Genomic DNA, 14,406 nt, shown 5'->3' with positions numbered 1-14,406 from the left:
CATTACTCTCAGAAGTGTTAAACTCCTGCAGGATTTAAATGTATTATATTTATTGTATCTTTAACTACTAGACTAAATATTCATTTGTTAAATATGCATTCATGTTTTCATAGTGAAAGTCGTTATATAAATTGAACTTATTATTATTCATTTAGTGAATCTAGTGTTCTATATTTTCCAGCCACTGTGGGGCAGTAGTGTAGTTGTAACTGTACTGAGTCATGCTCTCTGATTTAACAAACATGGGCCTGTCACAACAGAACATACTAATTGTTAGTATTTTGTCTGCTTTGCAGAGAGTGAAAATGTATAATATTTTATATTACTGTTTGTCCAAGATATCCCTTATAAATAGTGCATTGATATATTTTAAAGTACACCCATTCCCGGACACAGGCGTTCAAATGTGCACATACACTGTCAGAAAATTTGTCACTGTGGTTGGTACCTTTTGCTGTCTCTGTGGTGGTACACTCAAGGGTATATATTCATACCTTTAATTAGGGAACATAACTGTACCTTATTCTAATACAATTGTAGATTTTAATATTGTGTCGATTTCATTCACCCTGTTTTATCTCCAGGACTTTTATTCTGTTTATTTTACCCAAATCTATAAAGACAGATTACAGATATTCACCTCTCCTTCTGGAGAAGAGAATGTAATGTACCTTTAGGGAACACAGCTGGTCTTTTAAACACTGCTGTACATTTAAAGGTATATTTACACTGTACCTTTAGTGACCAATAATGTACCTCTACAGTAGAGTAGAGTGTAGGGTTTGTATAATTTACATAGAACATCTAATAATGGAAATGGATGCTCCAAAGCAGCACAACATGAGCTGAAGATCATTATGGTTGATGCCAAATGGGAGAGCATTTTACAGTTTGGGAAAATAGGGACTGGCATATGGGATCCAAATCAAATTGTCCAAAAGTCTTTAACATACAAGTGTTTGGTTAAGAGAAATGTAAAGAAAAAAACAAACATGGTCTTGTTTTATATTTTATATAATTGTTTGTTATAAAATATGAAACATGTTATAGAATCAAAATTCCCTGTACTATATAAGGAAGATCTCCACAGAGCTCAACGTTTCACCCAAGACAGGCAACGTCATGCAATAGGGTGAAGGTTTTTGAAATATTTAAACCTTAACATCTTAAAATTATCAAACCAAATATTGTTCTACAGTGCTTACATTTATTTTTGTCAAAAAATAGTTTCATATGTTTTCTATGTGGTCTCCACTCCAGCCAATGACTGGGTAAAAGCGGTGCACTTGATTCTGTTGATGAACTGAATCTTATTACATGTTGGTGCTGTTGGAATTTCCTTTTTATTTATTTATTTAACAGAATTTGTTTTAACAGAATAGTGTATTTACTTTATCCTGAAAACCTACCATTTTAGAGATATGGTGATTTGTCAAAAACAGAAACAATGTGGAGTTAATTATATTAAACAAGACTTAATTTCTTTTAAAGTGGATATGTTGTATTGAAATAGATAATACAATAGAACCAAAGGTTTAATACACTTCTCAGTATAGACCCACCCATTGCTACAGCTCAAATCAAATGAGTCAACTCACTTGTCTGAACAAACCACAGTTTGATTTGAAAGGGTGAGATCAATATTCTGAATTGAATTTCCAATCACCAGACATGGGTTTGAAAGAGTCACTTGTGTACTCTAAATTTTCCCAGTTTAGTTCAGAAGAGTTGGTTTGCAAATCTAAATCAAACTTCCTGTCACACCACAATTGGTAACACTATAAATTACAGCCTTCCTAATTACTGGGTAAGTACAGAGTAAGTACCTGTTAAGTAAGCCGTAAGATAAAATAACTACTGAGAAAGTAAAGGGTATGATAGTAGAAATATGTGGTTATTACTGGGTAACTATGTTCCGAATCCATTGTACTTCTAAGCATAATTATAGATTACAAAATTGAATTAAGGAAATAGGAATGCAGCTACTATTTTGAATTGACTGTAGTTCTGAATGTAATTATAGATCCTTTAAAATTCTCTACAGTGCACATACAGAGAAGGACATGGTCAGCTACTTTCATTACAGGCACTAGCAGAGTTTCATGGTGTTTTGTACTTATCATATGCATAGGAGATATTTTACACTGTGTTTTGAGGCATTATATGTACATAGCTGAGTAATGAGGAAATGAGGAAATGAATTGTAAGATACCCAGTAATAACCACATATTTCTAGTATCATGCCCTTTACTTAGTACTTATTTTATCTTAAGGCTTACTTAACAGGTACATACCCTTCTGGTCATTGATTAAAATCCAAAACCCAAATGTTTATAAACTCTATTAATCAAATTTAATATTATATTAATATTATATTAAAACTAAGTTAGGAAAAAAATCTTGTTGCATATAAAGGAGCCTATATGTAACTTTACACATTATTATTTATTTATATGAATTTGCAGTTAGTCCTCAACTATCTGCAATTCCTGTAACTAGAAATACCCTCTCCACAAATCGATTGGATTGGTTTCTTAGGTGTATGACATAGGAAGCCCTGGCTGTCTGAACTTGCCCTTTGGAATGTTGTACCTGTGGTGTTGACTGATTATTTCACTCATAATATGTCTTCTAGTATATATAAAAACATCACAACTTGAGGGGGTATTTAATTTCTGAATTGTCAATTCGGTAAAATTAAATGAGCTTTCAAAGTCCATAGTTCAGTTCTGAAGATTCAGTTCGTTTAATAATTTGAAACACCTATAAATATGTTCGAAAGAGTCGGTTCGTGAAATTTGGTACAAAAGAGTCAGTTTGGCAAAATGACTCTCCCCATCACTCTCAAACACACCATCGAGTGCCCTACATCTTTTTCCCACCCTGCTCACGAGGAATGGTACGCCCCATATCTAGTGAGGTCATGGCTGTAGAAATGAGTGGAGAAGACTGCTCAGCGCTCAATATTAGCTGCCTGCTTTGGTCATTTAGCGGCTTTTCCAACATAAACCAACCATGTAGTGACTGGAGACGTTTGTAAAGGCACTGAAAGCGGGAAGACTGCCGTTGGAGAGTGTCCAGCGGTCGGGGTTTTCAGGCGCCGCAGAGAGGCTGGAGCCGGCACTGAGCTAACGATAACCCAGTGAGAAAGCGGCTGCCTCGGAAACACTGCTGAGGTTATTTTTCGTCGTTTTCCGTCGTAGCTGCGGCGAAATTCTCCGAGCTCCTTGGCGGAACCGAGAGGGAGTTGGACAGAGATGCGGTTGTGGGTTGACCATAACGGGAATGAAGGACACATTCTGAACGCTGACAAGAGCAGGATGCTCTGCTTCCACCACCAGAGTGAGTGCATTTACACACATATATATACTGTACATCCATATTTACACACATACACGTAGAAATACGTCTCCTTTCTTTGTTCATGGGAAGGGAGATGGCAACCATCCTGCGGGCAGCAGCTACAACTGTCAAAACACTGACCAAATACAGAGAAAATACAAGGTTGCCAGATTTCAGCAGACTGACTGGTGAAGGGGCATACAAATTTGTCATTTGTATGTAACATGTACTTATATTACAGCTAAAACATAACCTACAACAAAGTTGAAATCTGTTATACAGCAAACAGCCACAAAATTAAATTACATCTTTGTTTCTATACTCGTTTTTTCAGCTCTTCTTACCATACAGGTGCATTTTGTAGTTCTACAATTACAGGCTACAATCCATTTGTTTATTCTGCATTTTAATGTTCCCCAGTTTTTCAGTAATCAGGACCCCTAAGTAGATGTATAAATAAATAAATCTGTACTGATTTATTTTGGTGACGGATCATTCTCAGCACTGCAGTGACATGTATTGTGTGTTAGCACGGGGTGTTTGTGTACATTCTTGTAGAGGTGGATGAGACACATCAAAGACACTGGAGTTTCTCAACACTTCAGTGTCATAGCTGAACACAGCATGTGACTGCTGATGGAGGACTAGAAGTGACTAAAACAAACTGCATCAACAGACGAGCTACTGTCTCTAACTTTGCCTCTACCAGGTGGTGAATTGGGTAGTGGCTAAAACAGTGGCTGGTCAATGATTGGGCACAGTTTTTAAAAACCCATTTTGAACAGGTTTGAACAAAACTGAAATATGTCTCAAATAAAACTCATTAATTAGTTATTGAATGAAATGTATAACTTATAGTGAGACTTATTTTTTATTATATCAGGACTTAGTCCCTATTTAATGGGAAATAATTGTATATTTATGGCCTAGTGTGAAAAGTGTGATTGCCAAAGGTGAGAATAACTCTGCTGAAGTTATAACAGTGCATTGTGTCATTTTGATGTGCCAGTGTACCTTGAGAAAGAATATTTTTTAAGGGTGCCTTCTAATGCAATTACATTATTTATACAACTAAGTTTACAATTGTTGAGCACCTATCAACAACTCGCTCCAGCAGTCTTGACACCACCCATCTTTAATGTTTTAACGGAATGGCTAATTGTGGTTTTTAATTTCATTTAAAAAAAAATTTCTTTAATTGTGAGTAGGGTGGCACGGTGGTGCAGCAGGTAGTGTCACAGTCACAAAGCTCCAGGGGCCTGGAGGTTGTGGGATGAAGTCCTGCAGGTGACTGTCTGTGAAGAGTTGGTGTGTTCTCCCTGTGTCCGCGTGGGTTTCCTCCAGGTGCTCCAGTTTCCTCCCACTGTCCAAAAACACACGTTGGTGGGTGGATTGGCGACTCAAAAGTATCCGTAGGTGCGAGTGTGTGAGTGAATGTGTGTGTGTGTCTGTGTTGCCCTGTGAAGGATTGGCACCCCCTCCAGGGTGTATTCCCGCCTTGCGCCCAATGATTCCAGGTAGGCTCTGGACCCACCGCGACCCTGAACTGGATAAGCGCTTACAGATAATGAATGAATGAATGAACGAATAATTGTAGGTAGGGCTGAACAATTTGGGGTAAATATCTAATTGAAAATGTTCTGACTAATATAGTGACTGTGATTAAAGCTGCAAATATTTTCTATAACTGAATATAACAAAAATATCTGGCTTTAATGCTGAACGCTGAATGTAGAGTGACAGACATTCAGTCAGTTGTAGTTGTACACAGTGCACAGTGTTTGGTGACCTCTGACTGGACTGAGGCTTTTACATAAGCTATATGTCCCTAACTGAAACTTGCTTTTGATATTATGTGCTTTACTTGAATGATCATTTCTTGAGATTTGAAAATTGCACTCTTTCAAATAGCAATTTTGGTATAAAAATGACTAATCTTTCAATTGTGAGTTTATTAGATTTAGAAACAAATGTCATGAATTGAATTGAATTACAACGCTGCACTGCAGCATTTTCTCATATTCTTTAGTTGCCTTTGGTTCATTTTGTTGTTTTTTTTAACTTATTTGACATGCTGTCTGTGTTGTAAGATTTGTATGTGAATATTGTCGTACGCTTATTACTTATTCTAAGTAAAAATAAGAACAAAACTAGTAGTTCTCCCCAAAATTGTGGTCAGTGAGAAAGATGTCTTCTTTTCTGTGTTGTCGCTTGTGTTTCTGATGTGCGTTAAAATGCTTAAATCATATGCCCTAAATTATAAATCCGTCTTGTCCAGCAGTTAGGATTATTTCTGCCAGAACCAGATATAACAGATCAGTGTTGTCTGTTTATGTCTGTGTCATATCAACTCATCACTTATTTATAAGGTGATATATGACTTCATGAGCTCATTTCGATCCATTTGTAAGATTCTAAATTGATAAAGCATAAAATATAATGTCCCAAAGCAGAAACTTGGCAAGCCTTGTGAATTGCTACATGTCTTAGATATATCAAAAGCCATAAATTTGTCACAGCCTACTTAGCTCATTCTACTTTTACTATCTTCAAAACTTATTGCCATACTTCAATATAAATGGTTTTAACCATGCTGAATAAATCCAGTATACTTCATTAAAATATCTGCCCTAATGAGTGAATCATTCCAACACATTTATTACTGGACAGACCACACAGCCTTTACCTTGCTGGCATCTTCCAGGTGTAGATGGCCATTCCGGATTTAAGATGTGATTAATGACATTGTTCTGTTAGTTTTAAGATTCAAAATGTCCCCTTCGGTTCATGGATGTGACAGATTTGTCATCCATTTTGTTTGCACCCCCCACACTCCCAACATGCTCTATATTTCATGAAACTGTGGGACATGGTACTGCGAGTGGCCTCAGGCTTTGGCTGAACACATGGAGGTCTTCCATTAACTTTAGATGTCTCAAAGCCCATCTTTTATTGCATTGTGCTATTTAATGATAGTTTTCCACAAAACATGGGATGATGAAGGGAATCTTGATATTCAGGTATCTAATATAGGTGTGTATATTCAGGTATCTAATATAAATGTTTGTGGAACCCTCCTCTATTGAGTGGCTTCAGGCTTCATTAATGTGCGTCCCTTACTGAAATGTAACTATACACAGAGTTTTGAAAGTGTCCATTGAAAATGTATCTAATATCACCATACATAAAGCAGAGAATACAAAGGTTTAGTTCAGTACATACCAGTACTATGGTTGCTGTCCAGTTAAAAACAAGTATCTCCATTTTTGTGGAGTTTTAATTTACTATATCATTTGAACACAGCAGCTGTGTGAACATTTCATGATGAATGGACCAATAGAAATGCGCCTAAATTGTTTGAGAGATACATGGTTTTCATTGAACAGCCCCAATATATTTTATTATTTTTGATATATGCTTCAAATGAAACCTGGAGTGACTATTACAGGCATTAAATATCCATTTTAATGTAGAACAGCCAAAATGTATTCAGACTTTTGGGCTCAAAGCGCTTTTTAAAAATTGTGGTAGAGGCAATATTTTTCATTTGAGTTTTGGGATTTTTGTCCCAAACTTAAGACCAAGCTGTAATGGTCACGTTTGCCACCGCCTTACACACACTTATCAGCAGCCTACTACCTTCCTCCCATGATTTCATCTGATTCCAAAAGACAGTTCCTGAAGCAGGTTGAAGCATGCAGGCAGATAAAGCTACGAAAACAAACGGCAAGAAGTCATCTCCCTATTGACAGAGCAGGTTGGTGCCTTTGGTCTCTTTCTTTCTCGCTCTGTCTTGTTTTCATTGTCTGTTTCACTATTTTCCTCTCTTCGTATTTAAGACATTTGATTTGAGGTGATATCTCACAGTTGGCAAGTGCAGCAGCATGACAGCATGGGAATCCGTTGTTTTTCTTATTTGTCAGTGAGACAAAGGGCTGTTATATCATACACACACATGCAGGGCTGTGTTTGCTCATGCGGCATTGGTGTTTGGTCTCTGGCCAGTCTCTGTGCTCTTGACGGACATTTGCTACTAGCACATGCCGCCCATCGACCGCCACGGCAGCAACGGAGCAGCCAGGACACAGCGCTGATCTTGTCCCCAGGCAGAACCCAGAGATCCCGCAGCATGCTGGCTCACATGTACAATCTGAGTTGATTAACCATGACTGGGGATTCACACATCATGACAGTTAGCCCAGCTTCCATCTGATTCAAACTGCCCAATCAGAGCTCATGGTCAGAGCTTTTGGTCTGGAAGCCATGTCTGTAGTAGGGTCGACATGACCCTTGATAAATATTAATTGAGCTCTGGACAGCTGTCAGGTGTCATCATTTGTATGAATAAGTGATTAATCTCCAATGAAGCATGTGGCCAAAAAGGACCCTGAATGAAGGGGTTATATCAGAGTGAGGTGGGGCCAACAAAACATCCACTTATCAAAGCACTCAGCTTTGAGGCTGATTCCATTCAAAGGCCACAGGGTTTTTGAAATGTGCATATAGCATAAGCTAGAAGTCATTATTTACCAGGACTCTCCTGACTAAATTGATTAATAAAATATGTTGTTATTCATTTCCTAGGTAATATACAGGAGCTTTGTTTTGTTAACTCTGTCTGGGATATACCGTTCCTGCAAGCTTTTTGTATTGCATATACTGATGCTCTCTTAGAACATGGGCCAAAATGGCACAGATGGATACAAGATTGCAAAAAGAGGTATTCTTTCCGTTGGCTCAAGTTCTCGTTCTCATTTAGTCATGCTTTTTTTGGCAGGCTTTGTTTGCCTTTAGAAGATTCGCTCTCAGGCAGGGTCCTGCTGGCTTATTGACTCTGAAGCAGAATTGAATATGTTCTGCTTTTTTAACAGAATGGGGTAAGCATCCCTCATTTACTTCCATTCACATGGCAGTATGATTTATACCTCATTCTGCTTGAATGTAATTTACAGCATTCACTGTAGAACAAACTGAACAAAAATGGTTCGACTTGGAAACTTTGATGGATAAAGTTTGTTTGTGGAGTGCTTTTAATGTAATTGCAGGCAGTGCACCAGAAGTTTTCTTTTGGTGATTAGTTTGGTGTGTGAGTGTGTGTGTGTGTGTGTTTAATGTTATAGAAATTACAGAAAATATCACTATAGCGACTTAGTTCTAACAGAAGGGATTTTAAAATTGATGTCTGCAATAGGGCCTGATTAATTAGTGGTCAGCTGATATATATGTACTCATATGGAATCTAAAAAAAAACGGAATATAGAGCTGTGGAGTGATGGTACACCTCACTGTACGTCTGGGACTAGGTGCAGTGTCTATTGTGAAGCAAAACATATCATCCATTGTACCACAGTTAGTTCGACCCTGCAGTGTGATTGGCTGAGAGACAATTAAGGAGTTTACAATAATGGCACTCTGATTCTTTAAGGATTACTCTGCCACATACACACGTTACCACACAGGTTTGAGCAGAGCATAAAACGTGATGACGTCCATGGACGTGTCAAGATAAAGCTCCATGTGGACTAGAGTGTTACTGCACATCTGAAAAAAGATATGGAATTAAAACAGGAAATTACAAGGCTGTAATGAGTGCAACTTGAGGAGCGTTCACCATCATCTGAACTGATGTAAACAGTGGATAAACCGTGACATTTTCCTGACTCTATCCGTTTGTCTATGGGACTGTCCTGGTTATAACAGACAGAAACTGTGTGACGTAGGCCCTCTAGTGTATTATTACTTAATTATGGTTACCTGACAACAGTTATGTGTGTATTTGGCTGAATGCAATCAAACATTCAGTGTTTCAGTATGTAGTATTGGAGCTGTTAGTACTGCAAAAGAGGAAAAACACAGTTTATTTATGTAATAGTTTGTTGTCTACTGTAACGATAGGAAAAGGGTTTGACGAAAACATGCAAAAGATTAGTAATTATTACTAATTCCTTCTACTGTTGTAGAATGTTCTATCTAAGCTGAACTGACAAGGTTGAGGGTTGAAGTTGTAGAATACAATATAACAGATCAAGCTAGTCCTAGGTCACAATGCCCTGCTAATAAATGTGGAACATTTTGCAGCATTCACAGTTAACAACTTTGCCATCCTACAATATCATGTCATGTATTATCTTGAATCCAGCAGAGTGGAGGCTCGTTCTGCTGGTAAGGTCTTTTGGCTGATGACCGGCTTACACCCTGGTAGATGATACTCATGTGTCCTCCTGACAATCATTATAAAAGCCCTTTTATCTGGCCGCCATCATAATCACTGGGGTAATTACAGAAATAAATTTGATGATCTCTTTAATCCCACAGGTCCTCACACTGTGCTCCGAAAATTTGACTTGCGCATTTATGAGGTCACGACCACACTGTGTAAAAGAACATCTAATCTTCATCTCCCTCCTCCTCTGCTCGGTGATTCAGCTGTCTTGCCGCAAGAAAGATGGTCTAGATTGTTTGGGATATGTGTGGGTGCATGTGGTCGTGTGTGTGGAGGTATGGAGGTGTTAGCATGGTGCACTGAGCACAACACTAGAAGCTTTTGCCATGAAAAAGGCCCACTGTTATGTAAAAGCAGCCCATGAGCAACAGCAGTTAAGCCAGGAATTTAGAAAATGAGCTTGGGAATAAGAGAAATAAAAGGTGCGGACAAAAAGAAAGAGTAATGTAGCCTGAGGAAAAGAAAAAGAGTGTTTGTGTTTCTGTGATTGCAAAAAACATCATGTGTATTTTCTCTGATTATTTTCTCTCTGGAGATCAAATGTCCTTATGATGGTACTTAAGAATTCTGATGATTATTGAGACATTTTCCCAAAATACGTTATACGTGTTTACAGACAGTCACCCGGAGGAAACCCACGCAGACACAGTGAGAACACACCACACTCCTCACAGACAGTCACCCGGAGGAAACCCACGCAGACACAGTGAGAACACACCACACTCCTCACAGACAGTCACCCGGAGGAAACCCACGCAGACACAGTGAGAACACACCACACTCCTCACAGACAGTCACCCGGAGGAAACCCACACAGACACAGTGAGAACACACCACACTCCTCACAGACAGTCACCTGGAGGAAACCCACACAGACACAGGGAGAACACACCACACTCCTCACAGACAGTCACCCGGAGGAAACCCACGCAGACACAGTGATAACACACCACACTCCTCACAGACATTCACCCAGAGGAAACCCACGCAGACACAGGGAGAACACACCACACTCCTCACAGACAGTCACCCAGAGGAAACCCACGCAGACACAGGGAGAACACACCACACTCCTCACAGACAGTCACCTGGAGGAAACCCACGCAGACACAGTGAGAACACACCACACTCCTCACAGACAGTCACCCGGAGGAAACCGACGCAGACACAGTGAGAACACACCACACTCCTCACAGACAGTCACCCGGAGGAAACCCACACAGACACAGTGAGAACACACCACACTCCTCACAGACAGTCACCTGGAGGAAACCCACACAGACACAGGGAGAACACACCACACTCCTCACAGACAGTCACCCGGAGGAAACCCACGCAGACACAGTGATAACACACCACACTCCTCACAGACAGTCACCCAGAGGAAACCCACGCAGACACAGGGAGAACACACCACACTCCTCACAGACAGTCACCCAGAGGAAACCCACGCAGACACAGGGAGAACACACCACACTCCTCACAGACAGTCACCTGGAGGAAACCCACGCAGACACAGGGAGAACACACCACACTCCTCACAGACGGTCACCCAGAGGAAACCCACGCAGACACAGGGAGAATACACCACACTCCTCACAGACAGTCACCCAGAGGAAACCCACGCAGACACAGAGAGAACACACCACACTCCTCACAGACAGTCACCTGGAGGAACCCCACGCAGACACAGAGAGAACACACCACACTCCTCACAGACAGTCATCTGGAGGAACCCCACGCAGACACAGAGAGAACACACCACACTCCTCACAGACAGTCACCTGGAGGAACCCCACGCAGACACAGAGAGAACACACCACACTCCTCACAGACAGTCACCTGGAGGAACCCCACGCAGACACAGAGAGAACACACCACACTCCTCACAGGCAGTCACCTGGAGGAAACGAACGCACATCCTCCAGGTCCCTGGAGCTGTGTGACTGCGACACTACCTGCTGCACCACTGTGCCACGCCCCAATACAGTTATAAATTATTATTATTACTAGATTCAAGTGTGTCATCATGATAAACATAACCACTCAATTACTATTTCAAATTAATTGGTGTTCAAATTTTCTGTTCATATCTGCAAACACAGCCACTTGAAGCATGTATGAGATATACAAGTATATATCTTTACTTTGCGTGTTACAATTTCAGTTTTGACATTCCCAGTAAAGATTTAAACATGGTGCATGTTTCTCAATATTATTGAAGCTGTATTTTATTATCTGCAGATACAGTCCAGTGAATAACCTCTAAAGATACTATAATTGAGTTGTGGTTTATTTTTTAGCGTGTGTAAGATGGAAAGAGACTGAGTTCAATGATAATGCCATTAATCCACTCTTCTGCTACCCTCAACACAAGCCACAGATACTGCAGAATCTAATTATCTGAGAAACACACACACACATACAAACTGGCATAATGTTGCACCACTGCTGAGGCAGCAGGGCTAAAATGCTTTAAACATTTGAAAACATTAGTTATTTTTTAAACTGTATTCCAGTGGTAGTCACAGTTCAGTGCTGTTCTATGTTTTGAAAGTTTCTGTTTTGGTCAAGGATTTCAGATTTTGCGCATCAATATTCCGGACATAATATCAATATAAACACTGACTCAGTATAAACACGAATACTCTTTTTTTTTTTTTTTTTCTCGACTATTTTATTCTGCAGTTAAAGGCTGCAGATGGTCTGTGGAAAAACAGGATCTGCTGATATTATTGGTTTGGGTGCATTTGTTTTTGGTGTGACTGAGGCTGTCAGTGCTGCTGTTCAACTCCTGGCATGAGCCAAGCCTCTGTGAAATCGGTAGTAATCTTAGTAAAGCCTCTTTGTGGATTAAGTTGCATCAGGAGGAATTCCCACCCAGTATATCAATAACCTCACATCCACCAGCTTTAGTTCCAGTGTTACTTTTGTCACTTTAAAGTGTATGTAAACCCCTGAATTGAGTGGAAACCAACCCTGTCTGAAGTGTTTAAAAAGTACATGCTAGGGGGAGGAGGCCAAAGACTTTGAGCAATAACAATCAGTTTATATACATTTTACATTTTTTATTGGAAAAATACACTAGCACCAATAGAATACACCACTGAGCCTGAGTCTGAATGTGCTTATTATATTATTTTGGGTGTACGTACTCTTTAAAGCTTCTACCATCAAACACAGTTTCGATAGTAACTATTTTATTTAGTAAGTGTAATGTCAAACAGACACATTGTTATCTTATAGTTTTCCTGACTGAAACAGTTGATTACTGTCCAGTTGCTGATGATACTGTTGGAACCAAGGTTGACCATTGGCTGTGTAACATCCAATTGTGTTTTATCAAATTACTACGCTCACTCAATGTCTTTGATTGCTTCACACAAACTGTTTCTTTGTCAGTTTTTACAGAAATGTGAGTGGACACGGGTGTTACAGTTCAGTGGCGCTGACAGTATCAGCGACCCCCTAGAGAGTCGTCTTGGATGATTTGTATCTGCTTTGACGGGCATATCAGCTTACAGCTGTCAACCACAGAGAGGGTGGGAATTATAGAGCAGCTTAACTGTACCTGTATACAGTGATATCCACACAACTTTGAGCTGTTACTAATGATTCAGTGAGCTCCCAAAGATGTGGATGTTCGTGTCTGAAATGGCTGGACGTCTCTTCACATGCCTGTAGGATACAGTTGCCCCTGTGTTGGCAGATGGAGCAGGGGGCATTTGAAACAGCATGGGAAGACTGAGAGTGATGAAACATTCTAAAGCAGTTATATAAGCTGACGCCCCTCTCCCTTCTCCCTCTCTCTTCTTGCTCTCTGTTCCTCTCCCTCTGGCTTTCTCCACTCCATTCAGTTCTTTATCATGTTAAAAGTCTCCTCTCATTCTCTCGCTCATGCACATGCTCTCCTTGTAGTGCTGCACTGAAGCTCTTGTGCTTGTTTTCTCCCCTTTCATTCATTCATTCATTCTTTTTCTCAGCCCCTTTTCCATTTTTATCCTCTTCCACAAGTGTTCCAGTCACTTGTTCCTCCCACCTCTTTACCACCCAGGGTTCTTCTACTTGACTGTATTTCACATTTGCCCACACACACCTACTAATGCCCATGACTACATTTTCTGGGCTGGAATTTTGTGCTTCCCGACTGTGCATAGAGTACTATCCCAGTCACAGTTGGAGAGAGGAAGAGACTAGCTTCATCACAGCATGCTGTGCTATTTTGGGTCTAGTGTGATATTTGAGCAGGAAAGAACATTCTGATCTTTAAAATGAAAAGGGAAATCTGTCTCTGTTATTTATTGTTCGAAATCTGCTAGAAATCTGCTTGTAAGGTCAAGCTGATATATCTGTCAAAATCGGTTGCTGTTTAGGCTTCACCAATTTATTGGCATCTGTGTGGCCAAAGGATTGTGAACACCTGCTCAAACTGAGGATAATAACAGGGAGTTTGTTTCCCCTTTTCTGTAGAATAGCTTCTGCAACTGGATTTTGACTAGACCTAGGTCAGAGCCTGATATTGAATGATTAGTCCAGGGATATTATGGCACTTTTCGACTGCATGGAACCTACACGACTCGACTTGGCACGGCTCTTTTGCTTTTCCACTGGCCAAATCTGGTACTTGATCCCCGGAACTGGGTAAGTTTTCAGTCCCAGTTTTCTCCGGGTTCCAACCGTGCTGAGTAGGTACCAGATGGTGACGTGTAAACCCTGCAGAGCGCTGATTGGCCAGAGCCATGTCAATCACCAGGAAATGCAGAGCTCATTCGAATCCAGCACAAACCGCCGCTTGTTACAGCAGCTTTCACATTTATTTTTATTGGATTCACAATGGCAGC

At 40.1% G+C, this 14,406-nt stretch overlaps 1 protein-coding gene across 6 annotated transcripts in view; it reads left to right on the top strand.

Annotated features, from left to right (window-relative positions):
- The window catches only part of tmem198ab (transmembrane protein 198ab), a 52,966-nt gene that overhangs the window by 18,656 nt on the left and 19,904 nt on the right, over positions 1 to 14,406 (top strand). The window contains exon 1 of one of the 6 annotated variants that reach the window (XM_066663173.1): positions 2,898 to 3,342. The exons of 3 other annotated variants lie outside the window; for them this stretch is intronic. The gene's annotated coding sequence lies outside the window, so the exon portion shown is untranslated. Of the gene's footprint in view, positions 1 to 2,897; positions 3,343 to 10,081; positions 10,330 to 14,038; positions 14,207 to 14,406 lie in introns of those variants that run through there. 2 more of the 6 variants (XM_066663176.1, XM_066663179.1) reach the window with 2 other exon arrangements.

This window comes from Hoplias malabaricus, chromosome 3 (genome assembly GCF_029633855.1).
Source record: "Hoplias malabaricus isolate fHopMal1 chromosome 3, fHopMal1.hap1, whole genome shotgun sequence".
NCBI classification, from domain to species: domain Eukaryota; kingdom Metazoa; phylum Chordata; class Actinopteri; order Characiformes; family Erythrinidae; genus Hoplias; species Hoplias malabaricus.
Note: the sequence above shows the minus strand (reverse complement) of the source record. Positions and strands in the feature narration are given on the sequence as shown.